The 13,466-nt window shown below is 38.7% G+C and overlaps 1 pseudogene; it reads right to left on the reverse strand.

The window, feature by feature from the left end:
* Nucleotides 1-11,293: 11,293 nt before the first annotated feature.
* LOC101578871 lies at nucleotides 11,294-12,493 on the reverse strand (annotated as a pseudogene).
* Nucleotides 12,494-13,466: the final 973 nt, after the last annotated feature.

Raw genomic sequence — 13,466 nt, forward strand, 5'->3', positions numbered from 1 at the left:
GTACCATGGACAGCGTAGAGCCCACAGTGCAAGGTGGAGCACAAGGAAACCAATCCTGAAAGAAAGCAGGACCCCTGCAGATATCTCAGGTCCAGAAGCTCAGTAAAGAAGCCCGGACAAGGCCCTTCAGGCCAGATCTTCAGAGTCACCAGAATAACTTTCGGGGCGCAAGAAGAGCAGGGCATATGAAAGCAACACATGCGAACTCTCTCTAGCCCCTTACACACGAGAGCCCCTAAATCAAGCGAAGGCCCCAACACCAGTGCACTGAGGAGCAACGCCACAGATTCGCTACACGGGCCAAACCCGAAAGGAAGGGAAGGACGCCATTCAAACAAACCGTCTCCAGAGGCGGACTCACCTCCCGTGTTGGGCGAGGTATCCGCCATGAGGCGAGGAGAAAACAGCACAAGTCTGTTGCTCTGGAAGTGCAAGCATGCGCGAGGCGGTTCACCTGCCCGGCTTCTTCTCAGCAGCGGCGTGGCAAACCCTCCTGCTCAATCCCTCTTAGAGCCCCAGCCAGTCCTTAGGCCCGCCCTGCTCTTCTGGGTGGCACCAATCAGGAGAAAGGGCGTCACCGCCAGGGGAATGAAGGCGTCTCCTTCCAGATGGATATTGCCTCGCTACTCTTCTCTCATTGCTGGGACTAATACCTGACACCCAAATAAAGGAAGGAAAGGCTTATTTCTTTCTCTGTTATTGGTGGTATCTCTCCATACTCAGCTGGCTCTTATCAGAGCAGTACATGGCAAAGGGCAACCAAGCACCACAGCTGTAGGGAGGAAGAACAAAATGGGGAAGGAGCAGTAACATTGGCACCAGTTAGCGGGTCTGTCTCTCCTTCAGGACATTCAGTCTAGCCTCTATAGACTGTATGTAACAGTCATGCCCAGTATCCTAGCAACCCTAGGCCTGTAATCCCAGCAGTAGTAGACCCATAATCCCAGAAGTACTTATCCCATAATCCCAGCAGTACTAATCTTATAAACCCAGCAGTACTCAGACCCATAATCACAGCCTCGGATAATAAATACAGTCAACAATGTAAAAGTACTCCTCCTTGACTGCATGGTGCTTTGGACAGCCAAATGGACGCGAACAATGGCACATATAAAGGATGCATGATTTAGGTATATTTTGCAGTATGTGGATCCACATGGCAGCTGTCTCAGAAACTACGGTTTCTCACCACCCTACTGATGGCCACTAAGAATTCAACTAGGAGAAAATGAGATTCTAGTAAAACCATTGCACTTCGTATAGTGTTATTTCACAGAAAATATTATTATAGTCATCCCTGCAGTAGGTCATGACATGAAACACTCATTTTTTTCTTTAGAGCTGCAAACATCAGTCCACATGGCTGTTTTCATTTGTGCCATAAGAACGCTGTGAGCTTGTATAGAATCTATGAAATATCTTAAACAATTTCATCTATGAACCCCTGAAAATTTGATATCCTTTGATGATCAAGGTATAAGCCATCGTATAAGCTTGCTGCCTGGCAATTGCAACTCCTAATTGCAATTGAATGTACAACAGAAAAGCAACAAATCAAACAAGAAAGCAAGCAGCAAAGGAACAGAAGAAAGAAAGAAACAAAGAGAGAGAGGGACAGATAGAGAGAACCAAGAAATAGGAAGGAAGGAAGGAAGGAAGGAAGGAAGGAAGGAAGGAAGGAAGGAGAGAGAGAGAGAGAGAGAGAGAGAGAGAGAGAGACAGACAGACAGACAGAGACAGAGACAGGAAGTAAAAAAAAGAAAAAGATAAAAAGGAATAAAAATGACAGGACAGAGAGAAATAGAGAAATAGAAACACAGATCAATACAGAGAAAGAGATAGAGACAGAGAATAGACATTAATAGAAAAAGCGGAAAATAAAAAAGATGATAAAAACGAAGATAAATGTATTTGTTTTATACTTCCGATTTCCTGTGTCTTTAATATATCTACATGAATTGCATCTGGTGGGCAGGACAGCTCAACTGACTAAGCGTCTGCTTAGGCGAGTGCAGGTACCAGGGTGCGATGCCCGGCAACCCAGGGAGACCCCGACCCACCCCCTGGCACTTTGAGCTGGCCACTATGACCGGGCGTGGTGGCCCATGCCTGTAATCCCAGCGTAAGGGAGGCTGAAAACAAGAGGATCACTTCAAGTCTGAGCTGTGTAGTGACACCAAGTGCCACCTAAATCAATTAAATTAACACCCTCAACATTTGTGCACAAACATTTTTCCTCAGTAACTTTAGACACAATGAGACAATGATGTTTATTTGCAATTTCATTTGGGGAGTCTTCCGCATTACACTCCTAGAAGAAATTTCAAGTATAGTGTGACAATGACACGCAATTTGGTTGGGAATCATGTGGATTTTTGTAATATAAGGTTCTTACCCAGGGAACGATACAACAGCAGATACATTTTATAGCATTATTTAATAAAGAATCACAAGGGAACGAAACTCAGGGAAGCCAGGAAAACTTTGAGCACAATAAAAACAAAAAATCCACCTGAGTATCTGGAATCTATATCCTGCTTGAACCCAGCTGACAGTATAGAACTCATAAAAATACCGGCCACCAGACCAGTGGAGGCCTAGAGCCCATGAGAAAGCCTTTGGTAGGCCTGATTGAAGAATCTGCCCTGAGAATGTCCAAAGGTCAATGGTGAAATCTAGAAAGTGTGTTCCAGCAGGATGACAGTTTTGCATTAGCAGTCTTAGGCCATTTGGCTGGATCACAGAGAAATTGGACACTAGTACACATCGCTTACACTTTTCATCCAAGCTTGTTACACCATTGTGGGTCAGGGATGATGGAGATACTCTCAAAGGCTGCTTCTTTGCTTCAGAAGTGCTCAACCTTACTACTAAAATTATGTCATAATCTTTCTGTTTCCCAAAACATGATCACTAGGAATAATGCTACTTTCCCTGAAAACAACATCAATTTACAGCAAAAGGAAAACACTTCCTTAATTTAAACTCCCAATAATTGCAAAAACTCAGGACAATTTCTGTAATGAACTCGAAAGGACACACAGTTACCACTGCAATCCTAACACAATGCAGCATGCTTTACGGTAAAGGAGGGAGGCTTCCCAGGCCTGAGGATGCACGTCAGAGCCCATAGTTCTCCTTGCTTGAGTCTATGAGCTGAAATGATATTCAGAACAAGAAATACAAGGAGTGACTTCACTGATTCTGATTGCAAATGTAATTTCAACAGATGAACTCACCTTTCGACAGATAAATTCAACAGTATAAATATAATTTCTTCATATCTACCACCCTCCCATCTCACAGGTAGTGGCCATATATTCCGCTGAGTAAAGAATGTAATCACTCACATAGGAAATATTACAGGACTTTAAGAAATGACACCTCACTTTGGAAAGTATAGAGAGCATAATAGCAATTGGATAAAAGAAAATGTAAGATACCTGTCTGGTTACATCTTTAGCTCTGTGCATGAGAGCAGGAGATGGTCATCGTATAGGTGCCATTTGCATAGCAGATGTTGGAGGTCATCTTTCCTAGTAGCTCACATTGAAGGCATCAGAACTTTATCTCACTCCCATGTCAGGCATCCAGGCAGCAGGAGCATGAGTGAACATCAGCCCCCATGAAGTTGTTGGACACTGCTCCATTTCTGCTGGAAGTCACCTAAGTCCACCTTCCCTCAGGCATTTCTGCCCTCCATCATTTCACAGTCAACCTTACTCATCAAAGTGGAAGTTTAGTTCTGTTTGCTAAATATGCTCCAAGGTATGATTGAAAGAACAGGGTGATACTTGTCTGTGAATAAATTAAATCAATAGTCCAATTTTTAGTATATCATGAAATGAATTGAAACACACATACATGAATTGTGGAATGACATTTCCCAATGGATATGAAAGACAAAGATCCCAGGTCTTCCAAATGAGAAGATGGCACATCCCAATCCCACACTGTGAGTGAGACCTTCCACTGGACAATCAGGATCCCTCCAAATCCCTCCAGAACCAGCACAGGCCCAGGGTGCCAGTGAGAGCTTCCACCGTTCTCTTGAGACCCATCCAGAAATCCCAGGCCCAGTCTGTGTGTGGGTGAGCTTCCCTTCCTCCCTTGGCCTACTGGATACCTCCAGCCCAAGCTCCAGCCCAACTTCTTAGTGAGTCCCTTTGTCATGCTCTCTCGACCCCTCCATAGCCAACCCACGCTTGGCACACAATCCTGGTGTGAAAATCTGCAGCTGAAATGCCTACAGTGAGACTATGAGCCAGAATCCCCCAGCTAATCCAGGAACAGAACCTTTTGTCATAGGGACGCAGCACATTCACTTCCATGGGCTGCAGCAGGAAAAAGATTAGCACAGCAGCCAGACACAAGCCAGGCACAAGGGAATGAATTTAAACTTCGTATGTCTCCATCCGGTAACCTGAGACAGTTTCCTAGACTCAGATCTCTAAGAGCATCATTCCTCTTTCTTTCTTGACTGATGGAGCTGGTAAAAGGTAACCAGGGTAAACTATTCTGCCTGGAGAACACCAGGTACATCAATGGGAGGAGGTCAAATGGAACATAGTAGAACTAACTAAAGTAGATTTTCCCAATTTAATATCAGCTTAGCTATACAGACATAATGTTTGCTCTTACTGTATAAATACAGAGACATTACTTACAAAAGATTGCCAGCTGCTAAATATCATTATCCATCATTAGTGTTCCTTATTGTAGTTCTGTAAATACAAAATTATACCTACTTTAGCCATACTTACTCTTGGGTAAGAATTTCAGTAGGTGCTAATGTTATAACAGCACAAAACCCCTACACAAAAGGACAGAAGAGAGTGCTATAAAAAATGACAAACACAAGGAGCAAAATACAACCTCAAGCCCCTATTCCACAAAGAACAAATGCAGAAAACACTAGCACAGAAGAATGACACAGCTAAAATGTCTGAATTAATAGGGTCTGAAGTAATCAAACAAGTGCAGGAAGGTGTACAGGAACTCAGATCAGAAATAACCTCTGAGGTAAAAAATAGAAAGGATAAATATAATGACAGAATTAATTACTTCTCAACAAGACATTGATATGGGGCCGGGGAGAAACCTCAGTATATTAAGTGCTTCCCTGTCAAACACAAGGTCCTGTGTTCCATTCTTTGTTCTGAAAAATAAAACCAAAGATACTGGCCCAAAAATAGAGTCGATTAGAAAAACAATCGAATTCTTCAATGAGCAATATAGGAAAGAAATAGATCACATGAACCACAGTCAAAGAGATATAAAGGAATGGAAAATGTCAATTACAACCTTGCAGAACCATTTGAGCAAAAGTGAAGATAGAGTTTCAGATCTTGAAGGTGCCATCGCAGCTAGTGAAAACGTAAGAAAAGATTTCTTAAATACAACTAGGATGCAGGAAAACATAATTCATCACCTGCGAGACAATGCAAAGATGAACAACATGAAACTCACAGGCATCAATGAGAAAGGAGTCAATACAAAGGATTTAAAAAGAATACGAACAGTAGTAGTAGCAGAAAACTTTCCAAATATTGTGAAACAGTCTGACATTCATATAACTGAAGCATATAGAACCCCAAATAAGATCAACTCAATTAAAAACACACCAAGACACAAAATGGTTAAGATCCCAGAAATCTAGAACAAGAATAATATACAAAAAGCCTCTAGAGAAAATAGATCACATTCAAAGGAAAACCCAACAGAATTATGGCAGACTTCTCTTCACAAATCATGAACGCAAGAAGAGCATGGAACAAAGTACTTCAAGTCCTCTATGAAAGCAAATTCCAGTCCAGGCTACTATACCCTTCAAAACTCTCTTTCAAATTTGATGGAGGAGTGAAATACTTTCATGACAAAGAAGAAATAAAATATTTCATGATGACAAAGCCAACCCTACACAGACTACTAAAAGATGTTCTAGAGAGGGTCCAAAATGATCAGAACTCCATGAACGAGAACAGAAGGAATCCACTAAATAGGGCAAACAATTAAACACAGGAGAAAAAGGAGTAAACAACAGGTAAATGACATGTCAATCATAAGTCAATACATTTCAATTTTAACCACCGATGTAAATGGACTCAATTCACCAATTAAAAGAAATAGACTGGGACAGTGGATTAGGAAACAAAATCCAACAATATGCTGTATACAAGAAACACACCTAACTCATAAAAAATTCATAGGATAAAAGTGAAAACATGGAAAACAATACTACATGGCCCAGCACCTCAGAGAAAAGCTGGGACAACGATCCTATTCTGAGACCATCTCAACTTCAAACCAAGAATGATCAAATGAAATGAAGGACAGTATATACTGGTTAGGGGAAAAATTCAAGAGGCAGATGTAACACAATAAATATTTACGCATCAAACAGGGGAGAACCCAGCTATGTAAGATAAATACTAATTGACATGAAAAATCTAATATCCAATACCACAATCTTAACAGGTGACCTTAAAACACGCTTTTCCCAAAAAGATAGGTCAACCAGACAAAAAATTACAAAGAAATAGCAGGACTGCACCAGGGCTTGGCACAAATGGACTTAGCGAACATTTACAGAGTGTTCCACCCAAACACAGAAGAATACACATTTTTCTCAGCTGCACATGGGTCATTTTCTAAAATAGACCACATAGGTCCATAGGTCATGCTTAAGTACATGCAAGTAAACAGAAATTATCCCATGCATATTATCTTACCACAGTGCAATGAGACTGGAAATAAACGACAAAAAAAGAAAAAAAACCCTAAACACATGGAAATTAAACAACACCCTACTCAGCAATCAAGGGTCAGAGATGAAACTAAACAAGAAATTCAACAATATCTACAATTCAATGAAAATTCAACAGCAACTTATAGGAATTTATGGGATGTGATGAAAGCTGTTCCCCAAGGGAAATTTATAGCTGTGAAATCACACATCAGGAAAACAGAATGGAAACAAATAAATGCCCTAATGCTGCACCTCCAACCTCTAGAAAAGGAAGAGGAAACTAAACCCAGAGCCCCAAGAGGGGAAGAAGTCATAAAAATTAGAGCAGAAATTAATTCAATTGAGATGAAAAAAACAGTTCAAAGAATTAACGAATCAAAATGCTGGTTCTTTTAAAGACTAAATAAAATCGATAATCCCCTAGCTAACCTCATCAAAAAGAGGAAAGAAAAAATTCAAATACAAGCGGTAAGAAATTGAAAGGGTGTAATTACCACAGACCCAGTGGAAATTCAGTAGCTACTTTAGGAATCTTTACTCTCACACAATAGAAGACACAGACAAAATGGTCAGATTCCTAGAAAGTTACAAATTGCCATAAATGAATCAAGAAGATATAACCACTCTCTATAACCCAATAACGGCTATTGAAAGATTAAATGTGCTTTTAAAAAAAACCTACCGACAAAGAAAAGTCCAGGTCCTGATGAATTCACATCTGAATTCTACAAGAAATTTGCAGAAGATATAATCCCTATACTCCTCAAAATCATCAATGAAGTTGAAAAGTAAGCATTCCTCCAAAAAACATTCCTGGAGGCAAGTGTTATACTCATACCAAAACCACGGAAAGATACAACTAAAAAAGAGAAATACAGGCAAATCTCCTTAATGAACATAGATGCCAAACTCATCCATGAAATCCTAGCAAATAGAATACAGCAAATCATCAAGAAGATTATACACAATGACCAGGGATGTAAGGATGGTTCAATATATGCAAATCAATCAATGTAATAAACTATATCAATAGAGCCAAATCCAAAAGTTACACAATCATCTCAATCCATTCCGAAAAGGCTTTTGACAAAATCCCACACTAATTCATGTTCAAAATCTTACAGAAAATTAGAGCAGAAGGGCTCTACTTCAATCTAATAACAGCCATTCATGACAACATACTTCCACTTTGTTCTAATAGTGTCTGTCGACAGGATATCATGTCTGCATCTTGTACAATGAATAACCTCTAAGACAACAATATGCAATGTATTAATTGTTGAAACTGTCCTACTAATCTTTTTTAAAACTGTATCATTGCTATTTATTTCTCAATAAAATTATTTTTCAAATAAAATAAAATGTCCGTGTCTTGAGATATTCATTTTTTGATTTTTTGCCTTCATTTTGGTTCAATTTCAGATATTTGTTTCCCCTTTTATATTACTTTTCAAATGTTTTGCTATCTCGCAAAGGGTTTTCCTCCAGAAGCAAGAGCATAATTCCACCATTGTGATGTGTCAAGAGAATTCTGATTGTAATTTTAACTTCCACTTCTGTAATCATTGTCTTTTCATTTTAAGACTGAAAATATCATTTTAAAGGAAAAGAAAAGATTAAATTGGAAACAATTCATGGATTACTAAAGGCTGAGTGTGCTGAAGCATCCAAATGTTAATACAGAAGATGTGCAAACCTGGGGGTGGGCATGTGTATTACTGCCTCTGTAAGAATACTTGACAATGGGTTGGGGAGATAGCTCAGTGGAATAAGTGCTTCCCTGGCAAACGCAAGGGCCTGAGTTCAATCTCTGGTTTAGTCAAAAAAGAAGAATACTCGCCAAGTGGCAACCAATGTAAAATCCAGATTTTACTTTTTTCTCTGGACCTTCATTGTATACAAACAAGGAACGACAGAGTTGGTGTGTGGCAGGAGGCAGGTTTGAAAAGAAGAGTGAGGAGACCTCTAACCCTTCCTATAATGATTTCTATTAAGAAAAACAGTGTATTGCCAAGATGTAATAAATATCTAATTCATCAGGCACAAATCTACAGTAAGATGGATCACAGATTTAAATATTAAACCTAAAATACTAAATCCTTCCATGGAGAAAGTAGGTATAATCTTAAAGACATAGGGATAGTAGAGTGTTTATGAAAAAAACTAAACTGCACAGGACATACTTCAAAGAACCAGCAATTGGGATCTAATCATTTTGAAAAGTTTCTGCACATTAAAAGAAATCACCATAGTATAGGTTTACAGCTATGTTCATTTAATGCAATGAGAAGAAAGAGATGTACTAGCAGTATTTGGACATAATACCTGTCAGCTAATGAATAGAGTGATTTGTTCTAATGGTGTTCGTAGATAGGTTATCATTTTCGCATCTTGTAAAGCAATTAACCACTGGGAGGAATGTATGCAATGTGTTAATTATTGAAACTGTCCTACCAATTTGATTTGAAACTGTCTCATTGCTATTTGTTTTTCAATAAAATTGCGAAAAAAAAAGAATATCCTGTCTGCTTCTTGTGGTATGGATAACCCTTAAGAAGATAACAATGTACAGTGTATTGACTATCAAAACTATCCTATAAATCAGCTGTGAAACTGTCTCATTTATATTTATTTCTCAATAAAAAATAAAATAAATCACCAACAGAGTAAAAAGAAACACATGAATTGGGAAAAAATTATTGCTGACTATCCCTCATACAAAGGACTTCTATCTAGAACATATGAAGAATTTTTAAAAATCAGACCCCCAAAATTCAAAGACCCAATGCAAAAATGGGCATGTAAAGAGAGGCGGGGAGAGAGAGAGAGAGAGAGAGAGAGAGAGAGAGAGAGAGAGAGAGAGAGAGAGAGAGAGAGAGAGAGAGAGAGAAGAAAAATAGGCTTAGGATATTACAAGTATCTGACAATTCAATGTTTATGGAGACTGAAGCTGAATAAAGATCGTTTGCACAAAAGAAACCCAAAAATGGGCGTCTGAACTAAATACACACTTCACAAATGAAGAAATACAAATGGCAAACAAATATATGAAAACATTTCAACATCATTTAATAGATGTAAATTCATACAATGCTGAGATTCCATCTTACACCAGAAAGAATGGCCATCATCAAGAAGTCAACTAATACCAAATGCTGGAGGAGTTTCAGGGAAATGGAACACTTCTGCACTCTTGGTGGCTGGGCAGAATGGACAACCACTATGAAAATTAATGTAGAGCTCTTCAAAAACATAGGATTGGAGGTCCCATTCAAGCCAACTATTCCCTCTTATGTACTTTTCCAAGTGAAATGAAAACATCATACCTCAGTGATATATGTGCACCCATGATTACAGCCATGCAATTTGTCACAGCTAAATCTTAGAAACAACCCAAATGCCCATTAACTGAGGAATGGATAAAAAAAAGATGTAGTATTTTTCCACCATGGAGTATTACTCAGCTATTTTAAAAAGATAAATTCATGGATATTATATGTAAATAGATGCAACTTGAAACTGTACTGGTAACTGAAATTAAATCAGACCTGCATTTACAAACATTACATTGCTTCTCTAGAGTGAGAATCTAAAAGAGTAAATAAAATTTGAAATATATAATAGATACTGTGAAATAGAAATAATCTGTTCAGTGAGAAGGAAAACACAAGATGAGGAAAAGGACAAAAGCAAACAGAAGATATATTTTTGTATATATGCACGATAGTGTGGATAATTGTGCTGCTGATTTTTGCAGGCCCATTAAAAGGAGCAGTTAATAATTAAATATATTTTTCTTTTCCATTTAAATTTACTATAACTTTTTTTACCAGTTTTGTAGATTTATAGCTAATAACCTAAGGAACGAACTTGACAATAGAGTTATGATGTTACTTTATTTAATAAAATTCTGTATCATTTCTTATGGGTTTTCTTTACCATTTTATATTCAATTTTGTATTCACCTTGACTAGCCCTGCATGCTGATGTGCAATCTAACAAACAATATTGAGGACAGCAATCTGTAATACAAAAAGTATGCTTGAATACCTGTCATCTGGGTTTTCTAAACGTGTTCCATTTCTTTTTTTTCTGACAAGCAAGGCTTTATTTACATCTCCAAATATAACATTTTATAAAGAGGGAAATGTTATAAGCAAATGCATAGCTACATATTTTCTTTTGCCATTAATGTCTACTCCCTCTAAGACTCTGAGAGGATGTTGTGGTTTCCAAGCACAAACTAAAACCAGCTGGGCAGAGTTGCTCACATTCCCTCAAAGAATGAAAATCACCTATAAATATATCTTCCTTAGTGCTGACAATCAGCTCAACAATGTGGCTCTCACTAACAATTAACTGCAATATCTACCGAAATAGCTAACCTATGTACACTTTCATGGATGTTTCTCTATAAACACTTGTTCTTTGCCTTGCCACTACAGATGTCCTGTTCAATAGCTCACCTGCACTATGCTCAAGCACTTGGAAAATTCTACCAGAAGTGGGCAATTCAAACAACAGAGATGACCCTACCAGAGCCCCCTAAGTGGGCCTGAGGCTTGTGTTCAATGTCAAGAAGGTTTTCTGTCTCATTAGTTCTTCACCTGGAATCCAGAATACAAAGCCAAACAGAGGAGCATGTCCCAGGAGAAACACCCAGATGTTAATAAATTGCCTTGGGGTCCTTGGTATAAAGTATGAATCCCACGCAGCAACATAAGCTGACTCTAGGAAGAAGTCATTATGGTATGATGCTAAAAACCTCAGAAAGAGATGAAAATGCTTCAGTAAAGCCTTCAGATTCTTTTCAGAAAAGAACATCCTTCCAAGGATTTCTGGAAGTTTTACAAACAATTGCAGCAAATTCTGTGCCTCATACATATAAGGCATAGGTGGCTGATCACTTGGAGGGGAATTGTCAGGCACAAGCTTCCAGGACAGGAGATCATTTATTTCTTTAGTTCTTCGCCCTTCAAAGCCGGAAAACACACCACTCCCTTCTTTGCTAGGGGTCAGAGGAACTGGGGAAAATGATCTGCTCTCCACCAGGGTCTTCATTTCCAGATGCAGGAACACCTTGGCCATGCTGGCGGACATGTCCTGCTGCCGCCGCTTGGGCTGGAGTGAGGTGCTGTTCTCAAAAGCCTGTCACAGTTGGTGCTGTGGTGCATGGACTGCTGAAGAGAATGCAAGGCTTCTGGTTTGGCTTGTGTCTCTTGGGGGTGGCAGGTTCACTGGTGTTTGGCTGACTGTCTGTGGACTGTTGTGTGGACAGACGTGTGGATAAAGGCAGACTGGGAGAGAGCTCCTCCTGACTCCTATTCAACTTTGTGCCACATTCTTTAATTGAAAAGAAAAATTTAGATGATGTCACTTTTTTATACTGAGCTTGTTCATATTGGTAGAATGAAACCAGTTGAAATATATAAGCAAATGTTATCCTCAGTCCATCCACCGCAACCTTACAATGGTCATCATTCTTTTCTGTCAGAATATAATGCACATTCATGTTGGCATGTACCATAGCATGATGGTGAGGAGGCTTCTGATTGGCTGAAAAGGCTGCACTGATAGCAAAACTCTTCACGTAGGATTCCAAAATGTTAGGATGTTGGTCTGGCATGGAAGTTTCACTAACCATTTCCTCCTGTTACTACGGTAACAGTCATCTTCAAGTTGCTTCTTCAGAACTTCAGGCATGTCTGTAGTTATTGTTCTTTCTTCCATTTCCTTTCTTCCTTGCAGCTCAAATTCTTCTTTTTTTCATAATTTTATTGAGAAAAAATAGCATTGAGACAGTTTCAAATCAAATTGGCAGTACAATTTCAATAATTAACACATTGCATACATTCTTCCTAGTGGATAATTGCTGTACAAGATGTGGGCTTGATATCCTATTTACAAACACTATTAGAACAAATCATTCTATTCATTAAGAGAATGTAACTATATCTCTATCATAACCACTTTGAATACACAGATACAAAATGGACATTCATCCGTATACCCTTTTTTGGTTAAGTTCCCTAATTTGAATATTATACGTGTGATAACTCAGTAAAATAATCTAAAAGAGTACAGTACTCCAAACTAGTATTGGTTCTTAAACTTCACTGGCAATGTCAGAAATTATTGACCTGCATCCCCTACAGCTCAACATAACAGCATGGCTTTAGTTGTTATAATTTGTTTTAATACTTTTCTGCTGGATGGTGAAGACTAAAGTAAAGTGAGACCTATGCAACAAGATTTGTAGCTTTTGGGTCTGATAAGGTCAGTGAAATGCCCTCAGGATTTACCTGAGATCCTCTACCTCAGATAGTAGATCCTTTGTAAGTGTCAGCCATGGGGATGAGTCACAAACATTGTTTGGCCATGTGCTCTCTGTGAAAGCCTGAGAGAATGTTATCTCTCCATGTGACTCTCCTTAGGCACACTCTACATCATAAATCACTTTCCTCTTTGGCCACATAATTTCCTTGATCAGAAAATTTGGGACACTTCCAAGTTACATGATATTACAGTACAAGTTCTCCTATGTACTGAGTCCTTTTTTTGTTTTTATTTCTTTCTTTATTTATTTTTCAAAGTTTTATTGATAAACACATTGCAATGAGACACTTTCAAATCAAATCGAAAGTACAGTTTCAACAAATAATACACTGCATATATACTTCTTAGTGGTTAATTGCTGTACAAGATGCGGACTTGTGAT

The sequence above is a fragment of the Octodon degus genome, unplaced genomic scaffold (genome assembly GCF_000260255.1).
Source record: "Octodon degus isolate 3935 unplaced genomic scaffold, OctDeg1.0 scaffold00204, whole genome shotgun sequence".
Taxonomy (NCBI): Eukaryota; Metazoa; Chordata; class Mammalia; order Rodentia; family Octodontidae; genus Octodon; species Octodon degus.